This window comes from Phaseolus vulgaris, chromosome 8 (genome assembly GCF_000499845.2).
Source record: "Phaseolus vulgaris cultivar G19833 chromosome 8, P. vulgaris v2.0, whole genome shotgun sequence".
Lineage (NCBI taxonomy): Eukaryota > Viridiplantae > Streptophyta > Magnoliopsida > Fabales > Fabaceae > Phaseolus > Phaseolus vulgaris.
In genome coordinates this window covers 46,889,619-46,902,862 of record NC_023752.2, presented here as the reverse complement: position 1 = coordinate 46,902,862, position 13,244 = coordinate 46,889,619, and positions in this window count along the sequence as shown.

Here is a 13,244-nt window from a genome sequence, read left to right as displayed (position 1 = left end):
CTTTTCTATTAATATTTTAATATGTTTTTAGAAATAAAATTGTAACGAGTTTTGATCTCCAAAATTATAAATTTGAAATTTTATTCATTTCACATTTCAGAAATAAATTTTTAAACATATTTGTATAGTCTGAATTTATTTTTTTAAAACAAATATATTTCCAAAATTCAAGATAACATAAAAAATTCCAGATCATTTATTTTTTTATTTTTGCTTCCAAAATATTTGCAATATAAAAAAGTTAAATTATTTATATAGAATTAAACTTTCTAATTAAGAAAGTTATTATATGTTTTCAAACCTATAAAAAGATTTTATTCATTTAAATTTTGAACATATTTGTATAGTCAGAAATTTTATTTCTATAAAAAAAATATATTTCCAAAACTATAATTTTTTTGAGGAATAAGTAAGCCTAAATTTACAATTCTAAAAATATACAAATATACTTTGGGAATTTAATCATAAATTTATTTAACTCGTAATTTTAATTATTTTAATTAGTATTTTTTTACTGAAATTAGTATTTTAAATATATATATATATATATATATGATTTATTTTAATTTTAATGATTAATATAAACATATAATCATTTCAAGTATTTAATTATTATTAATGTTATGTTAATATGTATTTTATATTTATTTTTTAAATAATAATTATAAATGTGCTTATTTTTTAACATTTTTTTTCTAAATTAGTTTGACTTTTATTAAATAGATATAGTTTTTAATATATTAAAGTTTTGATTTAACTTTGTAATCTTTGAAATATTGAGCACATGCAATGCTATTGTACTCCACTTTTAGTATGTATTCAAAAGAATAGATAGTAGAGATATCAATGAGAGTGCTACACCCTTAAAAAAATACTCCCCCATTAAATCTCATTATATTATTATTTTAATTATATTTTATATTTTATATTTTAATATAAATTATATATAGAATTAAGAGTACATTAAATTATCAATTTAAAATTGAAAACAATTGTTTTAGTCACACTATCAAATAACACTATATGGTATGAATTAGTTATGTATAAGGATTCTCATTATTAAATTTAATATAGATTTTTTTTGTGATATACTATCAAATTAATTAATTTTTATATTAAGTATTAAATCCATTACATGGTGTATAAAAATTTAAATTTAATTATATTGAGTGATAATTTAAGTACTTTTATATTTTACCAAAATATTTCCATGAAAAATTATATTAGATTAAAATTTAAAATGTGTCTTCAATAATTATTAATCACATTAGTTAGACCTAATTATTAGAAACTAAGTGTAAAATTTAAGTCACACCTCATAGATTAAACTTTAATTATTTTGTATTTAATTAGAAGTGAGAAAATTTGAGGAGGCAAACCAAAACAAATTTGTTGTTTTAATTTTGTTTTTCATTTTTAGTAAACTTAAATATCTTGATTTGTTTGGGAAGGCTTATCCAAGATTTCTTTAAATGTTAGACTACATCTTTCATTTTCTCTATTTTTTTTTCTTTTCATTTCAACATTTAGAAGAAGCACAAAAATTAATTAAATTTCTCATCATCTTCTTCTATTTATTATCTTCTAACATTTTTTATCCGAAGTAAATTTTTGTCCACTCAAACCTTTTATTCCAATTATATAGATCATCGATTTTATTATAACCATGACACTTTTTTATTTCTTATTATTAGGAAAAAGTTGAATTGGACTCTTCATTTTTAATTATATTGTTAAAAAAATTTCTTAAGATAAACTCTTCATTTTCAATCATATTATTAAAAAACTTCCTTGAGACAAAGATGTTTACTCCAAGTCCTCAACCTTCTCTTTCTAGTAAATTTGTGATCACTGTTATTTTCAATCAAATAAAAATTTGTGAGTATAGACCATCTAATGTAGTGTATTTGATTGTCTGGTCTATTGCATCAAAAGTAAAAAAAAAAAAAGAATATAGAGAGAATTAGTCAACCTAAGTTGTCTTGCAACGAATTCAATTATAATCTTAGTTAAATAGGATCCATAGATCGTCTAAAAAACGTTAACTAGAAAAATTAATAAATAAAAAAAGGGTTATTGTTGTTGACCAATAAAAAGGAATAAGATTTAAATGAATTAGAAAGCAAATTGATTTTCAGCTTTATTCATCATTGAATTCTTCATCTTTTGTCATATGACTATCCTCCATCTAATTTCCAAACGAAATTGAATTTAACCCAATAAGTGTCAATCAAATTCAACAAAATTTAATTATTGAAACAAGCATCCACCAATTCATTTAATACCTTACTCGTCTGCAAGCATATACTCGTGAAATTTATAGTTTTTTACCTCTTGAGTTAAACAAACAATATATTGTTTAGAATAAAGCAATTAAACAAAAAATTTAGTTAAAAAATGTAATTGAATTATCAACAAGTGTTCAACAACAATTCCAGTAACAAAAATTAGAATTAAAAAAAATTATATTATTTAGCACAATACATTACAAAAAGTTGAAAAACAAAACTAAATTACACAAAACCTCGTAATTCAATGTGAAATCACAAGAGAATCATCCATAAAGGTTTAATCTTCCATACGAAGACAAAATGAAAAAAATTACAAATAGGAAAATAGAAAACTAAGGAAAATGATGCAACTAGGTTAGAATGTCTCCAATGTGTAGTGTAAGATGATGACCTTCCTTCTTATGACATATATTTTCATAAAATAAGTTATGCCTTGTATTTCAAATTAATTTGTAAACACATTTTGTTCTCGATTTCAATTGTTATTTTTGCTTTAATTCATTTTCAATGAATTCTTAAAATCAAAATGAGTATAGAAAACATTTAATAATCATTTGAATATATATATAATAGAAATCTTAAGTTTGGAAACTTCCCTTTGAAGATCATCCTACCTGTATCCTCATTTGTCACATATGACTTGATCATCGTCTGTCAATTGTGTTAGCTTTCTCTAACAGTGTGTAATGAGCTTCGTCCATTGACTTCTTTTGTAGACATCATCTACCATGCTTTGTGACACCTTTGTATAGCCCTTCCATGTTTGAATATCATTTGACGAGTTCCTCTAAGACATTATCTGACGCTTTTATGTTAAGACTTTGTTTAGCATGTTATTTTTTGTTCAATATCATCATCTAACATGGATGTATAGTATTTCACACAATCTTAACATTTTGTGTAACATCATCTTTCTTTTTTTTCCAGAACAATGTCTATTGTTTTGGTAACTTCTACATTCTTAATATTGTTGTTAGAAATCATTACACATCTTTATAGTTTTGTGTTATCATCAACATACTTAGAGTCTCTTATCATAAGATCGTTTAAGATTGATTGATTTGTCTAGAGTCTTAACCATTAAATGGTTGAAAGGTAATGAGTTAGTAGATTGTACTGAAATGGTAGGAGGTAGTGAATGCTTAAACGATATTAGATGGGTAGGCGATATAGGACAGGTAGATGCTATGGGATGGATAGGCGATATAAAATGGTAGATGATATTGTGTTATACTTTATGGGGTTAGACGCTTTAGTGTTAGACACTTTAATGTTAGACTTTTTGGTGTTAGACGTTGTGATGTTAGGCATTTTAGGATTATATGATATGGGGTTAAACACTAAGTAGTGAGCAGATGTTGTATGGTTAGACATTGTTTTTATGGTAGAGGGTGTGAGGTTTGATAGTCCATTTAAGTCAGTGTCTAAACCTTCAGATAACATGGAAATTAAATATATAACTGAATTAATCTTAGCACATATCAAACAAACATTGGAATCACAAGTTCAACCTTCATTAATTTTTGAAAGTTGTGTTAAATTGAAATATAAGTTTATATCGTTTTCAGACTTTTGCACTTCTTATTATTTATCCTCTTTGTGGAACTCATGTTATTTTTCATCCTTTTCAATTAATACAAGTTTTCCAAAAAAAATCATTTGCATAAGATGACTTGATATTATATTACTTAAAGGACTAACAACTTTTTGCACAAGCTTATTTAATTGATCGATCTAATTTTGAAGTATGATTCGGTTAAGCTCCATTTCTTTCTGAATTTTCATGTTATTCTCAATCAATTGCCTCATCATCTCTAAAGTTTACTCTTCATTTGCTGGTATTGCATATTCATAAAAACTAGTTGAAAAGGTTGTTCAAAATGTGACTACAATGATTTGCTCATAATATTGCTTAAAATATGGTACACTAGGTTTCCCATAACGTGTGGCTACAATGGCTTAACATTTATTGGACCAAACTAACTTGTTGTCTTATGGCAATCTATCTTACCAATGAAGTTGGCTCATCCAGTATGTTATGCAACTTGTGAAACTTTGAATGTCATTGTTGATATGATTGATAAATTGGTTGCTGAAAATTTGACTCATTATGCATCTGATAGTTATATTTTCACATAAGGTTGCTCAAAGTATGGCCCACAATATAAATCATTAAACTACTAATAGCATGCTCACAATTATTTCTTTTATCATGATTAAATGAAGAGTAATTTTCATACGCAAATTGATTACTACAAGAAAATGAATCCATATGTAATGTGAAACAAATGAAACAAACAATAAAAACAACCACTAAACTTTATTATACTATAGTAGACAGTATAAAAATTCAAGAAAAATATATGGTCTTCAAATAAGACTGTTTATAATAGATCGTCTAATCAATACCTTATAGTAAAAACTTCTAGTGAACAAAAAATCCAAAGGAAAAATAAGAAATAAGAGAGAAAATCAACAATGTAATATAGGGTCAACTTAGGTCAGTCTGTTAGGTTTACAAATAAAACTAAGTTCCCCTTAGTGTAATATAGCGTCAACCTATGTCAGTCCAAGGAAAACATGTTTATAGAGTTCATTGTATGATATTCTCTCTTTCAAAAATTAAACTGGCGGAATTTGAATTAAAATTAAAATGAAAAACAAACTAGAACATAAAACAAAGTAAAGAATAAACTGTTTAGTGACAATTGTCTTATAGATCACCTATTAACACTTAAAATGTAAAGAACTAAAAAGTAGATGATAATATGTAAAAGACTTCAAAATAAAATTGAATGTAAACTAACATACGAATGAGTTCATGCAAAAAAAGCTAAGTACAACAGTTAGACTGTCTAGTCAACAATCGTCACTATACCTTTTAATAGTTTTACTAACAAAAAAAAAGTGTCTAATGGTAATAAGAAATGACATAAATGTAAATTGCAAGAACGTAAATGTTAAAAATATAAATTGCAAGAAAATAAATTATAGGAATGTAAATTGCAATAAAGTAAATGACAAAAGTCGTAAAGTGCATATACATGTCAATTGTAGAAACAAAAATGGTATAAATTGTACAATGCTGAAATTTAGAGGCTAGAAATGTAAAATAGAGATTTGTAAATGAACATGAATCGAAAGGAATTACATAAAAGAAAAGTGAAATTCACTATAGAAACACGAAATAGGAAACGAAAACCATGGTTTAGTGATCTTCAACTTTGAATGCAAGAAACCCAAATTTGGATTCCTTATTAATGAATAAAACACAAAACTAATTGGTTTTTATGTTCTAGAAAATGATTTTTAATCGAAAATGGAATTCTAAAATTATTTTGAAGAAGAAAACAACTAATATAAAGCATCATCTTGTTAAGATATTAGACGGTTTAGTTTGTGTTAGACGATCTCATGTTATGAAAGTCTATAAGTTTTTATGATAACAAAAACTATGATATGTATTATAATCTCTAAATTAATACTAAGTGTGCAAACTTGTTAGATGATCTAAGATGAATAAATCTAATAGACAGTCTAATTGACAAAAGACTTATCAGATGATTCCATAGTATAGAGAAACACTAGACAACCTCACAATACAAATGTGTTAGACAATCTCACAAGACACACTAGAGGATATTTTGATGATATATGTATTAAATGATGTAGATATTCTATGTGTTAGATGTTGTCAACAAAGAACGTATCAGAGGATGTCATCAATGAACGCTCTAGATGATGTTTAAGATATAACATAATAGACGATCATAAAAGATAATATGATTTAGAAGGAACTGTCGTATTGAAAGAATTGTTGAACATAGGCTTTAATGTCTCCAAATCCAAGTGGATTGCTTAAAGACTTTGTTGTTGGTTGAGTGTGTGTGTTTTGTGTAGTTTGAATTGTTAATCCACTCAAAGTTATGATCCAAGGTTGTTTGATTCAAGTTCTTTTGAAAAAGAGATGTTTTCTAAAGAAATTGGAAAATCAACCTGTTGAAATCTCGATTCAACCGGTTGTTTTACACTTAGAGTTTTTGAAAAGAATTTTAAAAAAGCTTGAAATTGGTTGACCTTGCTGTCAAGTCAATTCAACTAATTATTTTGTGTTTTCAATCGGTTGATTTTTGAAAATCCTTAATAGAATTTTGTTAAAGTGGTTTAATCTGTTTTAATTATTTTAAAACTTATTTGACTCTTGCATTAAATGTTTTTAACAACTAATTAAAGTTTAACTAATTTGTTTTACGCTTTTAGGTAAAAAAAAAAGGATTTAGATTATCTCTTTCAAATCATTTTTTTCAAGATTGCTTCAAGTTTTGGATTCTTTCTAAGAGTGGAATAGGATTACATTATATTCTTTTTGTTCAATCTATGATTATACCAGGTGTTATCATTCATTTTCTCTCTTAACTATTATATTTCTGTAAGAACTGTTGTTGTCTAGAACTAGAGGTTGTTCTGAGATTTGTGGTGTTTTTGCCAAAGGTGGTGTGTGTTCTTGAAGGGTTCAAGATCACCACTTTGGTGTGTGTTGTGTAATAAAGGTGTTTGATTGCTTAGTGGAATACTCAAAGGTTTCTGAGGACTCAATGTAACTCTTGGTAAAGGGTAAACCAGAATAAAACTTTATGTGTTGATCTTTCTATCCCTTATCTCTTTTAAATATATTATGCTTTGGTTTTTAATAACTGCTAATAAAAACAACCTATTGTTTCGCAAAAACAATTGGTTGATTTTCTAGAATCATATTAAAAACATATTTGTTTTTGGCTGAACTGATTTCTACTTCATTGATTTCCCATTGACTTTTAATCTACCTTCAACATTTTCAAAAATCTTTCATAAACAATTCACTCCCCTCTGGTTTAAGGCCTACATTTCTAACAACTGGTATCAAAGTTAAGTTCTTAAAAGTTATTAAAGTTTTCGATCCTAAAATCTTTTTCATGGCAAAAAAACTATCCATTGGGGAGGGTGTTTCAATTAACAGGCCACCTCTGTGTTTGTGACTTGAATTATCAGTTTTGGAAGGTCAAAATGAATATCTTTGTGAAATCAATTAATAGAGGAATTTGGGATGCCATTGAAAATGGCCATTTTATTCCAAAGGTTAAAAAAGATAATGTTTTCATTGAAAAATCTTGGTCCCAATGGACTAAGTCTGAAAAAAAGAGAGCTAAATTTGATTGTATTGCCAAAAATATCATTACATTTGCTCTAAATTCTGATGAGTTTTTCAAGGTCTCAAAATGTGCTTCTGCAAAGAATATGTGAGACATTCTTAAAAGTACTCAAGAAGGCTCAAATGAAATTGATTGGCAAGACAATGATATATATTCCTCTGGCTCATCAATAAATGAAGATGTAGAGGCAATTCTATACTTGATGGCAAAGGGAGATTCTGACACAAGGAGTGTAAGTTCCAGTACCTCAATTAATTTTGAAAATTATTGCCAACTTCTTTATGTTTTTAAAGAAACTCATGAAGAAGCTAATAGGTTGGCTCTTTTAAACAACCGTTTGAAAGACATGAATAATTGGATGGAAAATAGAGTCAAGGCATTGGAAAAATAGCTGAACAATTCAAAAAATGAATTTGAAAATCTGGAAATGATTTACAAAAGCTCTTCTTCCAAATGTGACTATAATTTTTGTGAGAACTGTGAATCTCTTCGAAAGAAGGTTCACTATCTTGTGAAAATTGTGGATAAGTTTTCAAAAGGTCAATCTAACTTTGAAACTGTTATTGCATCGCAAAAACGTGTTTTTGACAACGCTAAATTGGGTTTTAATCCACACAATAAGAAAATATTAGTTTTAAAACCTTTTTCAAGCTTATTAAAAAAACAACCGATTGAATTGTCGAAACAACCGGTTGTTTCTTACTTTTATTGTATGAAAAAGGGTCACTCTGTTAGATTTTGCAGAGTAAAGAAATTTTTTGTTCCCAAAGGCATTTTGAAATGGGTTCCTAAGGTTCCTATTAATAGCATTGGACCCAAATTTATAAGGAGACCAAATCTTTACTCTTGATATTTTCCCTTTTAGCACTGATATCGAACCCACAAGGAACAGTTAAATTCTCAAGTATAAGATTCACTAAATAGAAAGACAATAAGTAAAAGTTTGTTGAATGTTTGTTGTGTATGAGATTGCAAGAATGTAAAATAAAGCAAAGTAAAGAGTTGTTTGATTCAATTTGGAAAATTGGGATTGAGTTTCATTCTTCTCACTCTTTTTTATTTATTTTGAAAAGCATAATAATATTCTATCTTTGAATGATATTGATGCCCATATAAAATTCATTTATATCGATTCCTCGCATATAAAATTATTAAGATAGTCTCTTAAATATCGATTCCTCGCATTTTATAAAAACTCTTTATCGTTACAAGCAGATGTTGATAGCAATTAACATTTCAAATCTATTCCTAACATTCAAATATGTTAAGCATTATCATTTAAATTAGATGCTTAGAAGTATTTTTCAGTCAAATCTAAGGATCAAAATAATCATAAAACAAAATTTAAGAATAAAATGACAATACCAATAATCAATCAAGAACATAATATCATGTTTAAATATCACCCAATACATAAGAGTTTGAACAAATTACTCTTAATCCCAAAGGGTAGAAATTTCCACTCATGTTGGTCATTACAAGCAAGGAAAGTAAGAAAATAAGATTCATGATGTTTCTCCTTTATGACTACCTCCTCTAGGGTTTTCTATCGCTTTCTATTATTCCAATGATGTTCAGGGTTTTGTATCGCGCCTCATATTTACTCTAGTTGGGTTTGAGTTAAGTGACTTCTCACGTGGGTGGATTGGGCTCGCCTAGGCGAGTTAGACGAGAAAAAGTCCAACTTCTCTAGAGTGATCTCGCCTGGGCAAGATTGGGCTCACTTGGGCGAGTTCCTCTAGAGTGCTTATGGTTTAGGCGAGTGTTTGGGCGAATTTTGAGCGTTTTAACCTTCCCTTTTCATCCTTTGACTTTTTCATCTCCATTTTTCCCTAAAATTATGAAATTAACACAAATTTTGAAATAAATCGTTCTTATTCATATTATAATAACAAAATATGTAAAAATGTTTATATTCATAAATTAGGGGTTAAATTATAGTTATTTTATCAATAAATATCCATAAGTGCATGTATTTTAATATGAAATATTACTGAAATATGACATTTATTAATTAGACGGTCCAATATATCAAGGAGTATCTATACTTGACTTTTACATTCTCAGAATACTTTATGGCATTACATTCATTTTTTTGAACCTTAATTGATAATATTAATTTATATGAAACAAAGTTTTCAAATAAGTTAATTAATTGAATTAGTATGGAAAGCTTTCATAATTAAAAACGTAAAACAAAGCACAATGAAAATTTTAAATTTTATATATCTTATTTCTTGAGCTTATATTGGATCAAATATATTCTATGAGTGAAATAAAATTTATTCAAATATATGATATGTAATAATATTTTGAGATATTCAAGAAGGAAAGTTTTTTATAATATTGTGATAAACTAGCATGTTTTCGAAAAACATAGCGCATATTGATTCACTGCATTAAAGTGTTTTTTGAAAAACATATTAAAGAAATAAATCTAGGTTAAAGTTTGATTTATTATTGTCTTAATCTTGAACAAACTTGGAAAGATTTTGAAAATGCATTTACCATAGAAATTCAGAAATAAAAGGTCTTTAATGCATATGATTCTAATCTCATATTCAATATGATTTTGATTGCCTAAGTATTTTAGTGCATACCATTATTGTCAATCATGTTTAAGTTGTTTCCATAAATTGTTTACAATAAATGGGGCACACAAAAGAAATCAAAGTCAAAGTTTCCTATTCGAATGTCTAATATGAAAACGAAGATGCTGCAATACGTGATTTGCATAGTCAATTTGAAGTTTTCTTTTAGAGCGTCTAGTTGCAAAAAGATGAAGCTACAATACGAGATTTACGCGAATGAAGATTAATGTAATTTCAAGTTGTTGGGTACGAAAAAATACAAAGTCAAAGTTTCCTATTCGAATGTCTAATATGAAAACAAAGATGTTGCAATACATGATTTGCATAGTCAATTAGAAGTTTTCTTTTAGAGCATCTAGTTGCAAAAAGATGAAGCTACAATACGAGATTTACGCGAATGAAGATTAATGTAATTTCAAGTTGTTGGGTACGAAAAAATACAAAGGGAAAAATGTTTCAAAATGCATATAAGTGACATAGTACATTAAAGGCTCATATCAAACCATTCCATATCAAGTGTGTAGTAGAAGGAATAAAATGAAGAGTGCTAGAAATTAAGATTCAAGTCCAAAAATGTTAAATCCTCAACGTTCAAATTTATACAATTAAAGAAACTAACACTAGCACAAAATGTATAAACAACGACTATTTATTTAATGCGGTTTTAGGGTTAGCCGCTGTCATTCAAAACGCGGTGACACTTTTGAAATTAATTTCATTTACGAATGCGGCTATTTAAATAGCCGCATTCTTAAATCAAAACGCATGATTTACGAATGCGGCTATTTAAATAGCCGCATTCGTAAATCAAAGCGCATGATTTAAGAATGCAAATATTACTAATAGCCGCATTCTTAAATCTTTTTTTACCCTAATTTTGAAGCGCGCCACTTACGCTTTCATACTTTCTTCCTTTTTGGCGCTTCATGTTTTCTCTTTGTTTATGCTCTGATGTTCCTCTCTTCTGCGAGTTGCAATGTAAATTCGTTTCGATTCACTCTCTTTCTTCTTCACCAATGGTTTATAATTTTTTTTCGTTTCACTTGTTTATTTGTTTGTTTTCTTGCATTGGCGAAAGGTTTTCTGACGCTTCATTTTCTCTTTTATTTATGCTCTCGTGCTTCCAATCGTTTTCTACGAGCCTTCATTGTCTTCTTTTTGCCATTGTAAGTTATTTTCGAGTTCTCTTTCTTCTTCACCATTGATTTATATTTTTTTTTTTCGTTTCTCTTATCTATTTGTTTTCTTGTATTGACGAAGGTCACCAGCTTCATTGCCTTCTGTTTGGATTTTTGCTATGCCGTATTTGCTCCATTGTTGCTGCTGCCATCGCTATTGCTGCCTTAGGGTTTAGGGTTTTAATTTTTTTTTAAAAAATTAAATAAGAATGCGACTATTTACCACAACCGCATTTATAAATCGCATTTACGAATGCGGCTAAATAGCCGCACTTATAAATCTTCGATTTAAGAATGCGTGCTGATCAAGTGCGGCTATATAACCGCCTTTGTAAATGTAAAATAGCCGCACTCGTTTGGCCTGTCTGCAATAGTGTAATTAAAATGAAAATAATTATTTAAAGGTGCGAAGAATTCATGAGAGTTAAAGTTTCCATTTCAATCGTCTACTACATTGAAGATGAATAACAATGTGACAAATTTTATCAGATATTGAGTTAAAAGAGTTAAAGCTACAAGGATCACATATGAGGAATAAATAGAAATAATTTGAATTGCTTCATGTGCTTAAGTTGAGAAAATAATTCAGATTAGAAGTTACCATATTTAGTGTCTATTATGTAGAAGGTGATGAACAATACAAATGTGTTTGAAAAGTTCAGATACACATGTCAAAACTTCAACGCTTAACTTTCTACAATTAAATATACTTTTTGAAAGTGAAAATATAGCGTTAAGACGCATAGATTTCATCAAAATAGAAGTTGTCATATTGAGCATCTAATGGCAAAAAGAGACAAATTTTACAACATGATTAATGACAAGAAATACATTTCAACATTCACATAAACACAAGTAAGGAAGAAATTTGAAATGAAATAATTGATTAAGACACACACTATACTGTCAAAGCTAAAATTATCATATAAAGCATTTAAATGATAATGATGCAACACAAAATTCATGTAGATAGTGATTAAAGGATTATGCTACAATGTTGAAGTCATATACAACAATGGAACATTTTAAATGGATTAAAGACATGAAATATTCATCGATGCATAAGTTTATACTTCAAACAATTAACATATATTCAAGCTTCCAACGGTCACATCCCAAAGGCTATAAAAAGACCTTGAAAATGAAGAACTAAGATACAAGAAAAGTGAACGAAAAATAGAATGCATTAGAAAAAGAGAAATACTTTGAATATTGGTGTACTTGCAGAGGTGTAAGAATATTGTTGTACCTACAAAGGTGTAAAATATTGGGTGTACCCTTTCTGAAGCAAACTAAGAATTCTAAGTTGGTATCAGAGCTCAACCTGTAAAGGGTTGAACACTTGACAATGTTAGAGGTAAAAGATCCATCATGGTAGGAAAGAAGCCACACTTGATATTTCAAGAAGATTCTCCTACCAAACCGTATGAGTTCTTATGAAAAGACTTTCCATACTAGAAGGATAAAATATAAATGTATATTAAGTCACACCTTATCATGTATATATTAAGTTTATTGGTTGATAATATTTTTTTTTAATTATTAGTTTTATCTTTAATTAATAGAAAATAAATAAATTTTGGACATGAAATGTTAAAGAAGAAAGATATTTTCTGAATAAATAAAAGAAAGAGAGATAATAATTCATTTTTATTTAGTATTTTTATTTAGTGTGAACTATATCCAAATATTAATCATGTTGAAATACCATTTTTAAAAAGATATAAAGTCTTATTCATCAAGAAAATATAAGAGTTCTTATGTTTCTTTTGTATTTCAATACTTTAATATATTTTTAAAGAGTTAGTTTGAGCATTATTGTCATCAAAAGCAGAAACCATGTCATTTAGAAGAGAAAATTTATTTTTTCAATACCTTAAAATCTACCTTATTCATGTGATAAAGAGTTCTAAACATCTCAAAAAGTCTCCAACACCTCAATTTGAGGACCCAATTAAACACAACTTAATTGATTAGGATTACGAAAGTATCAAA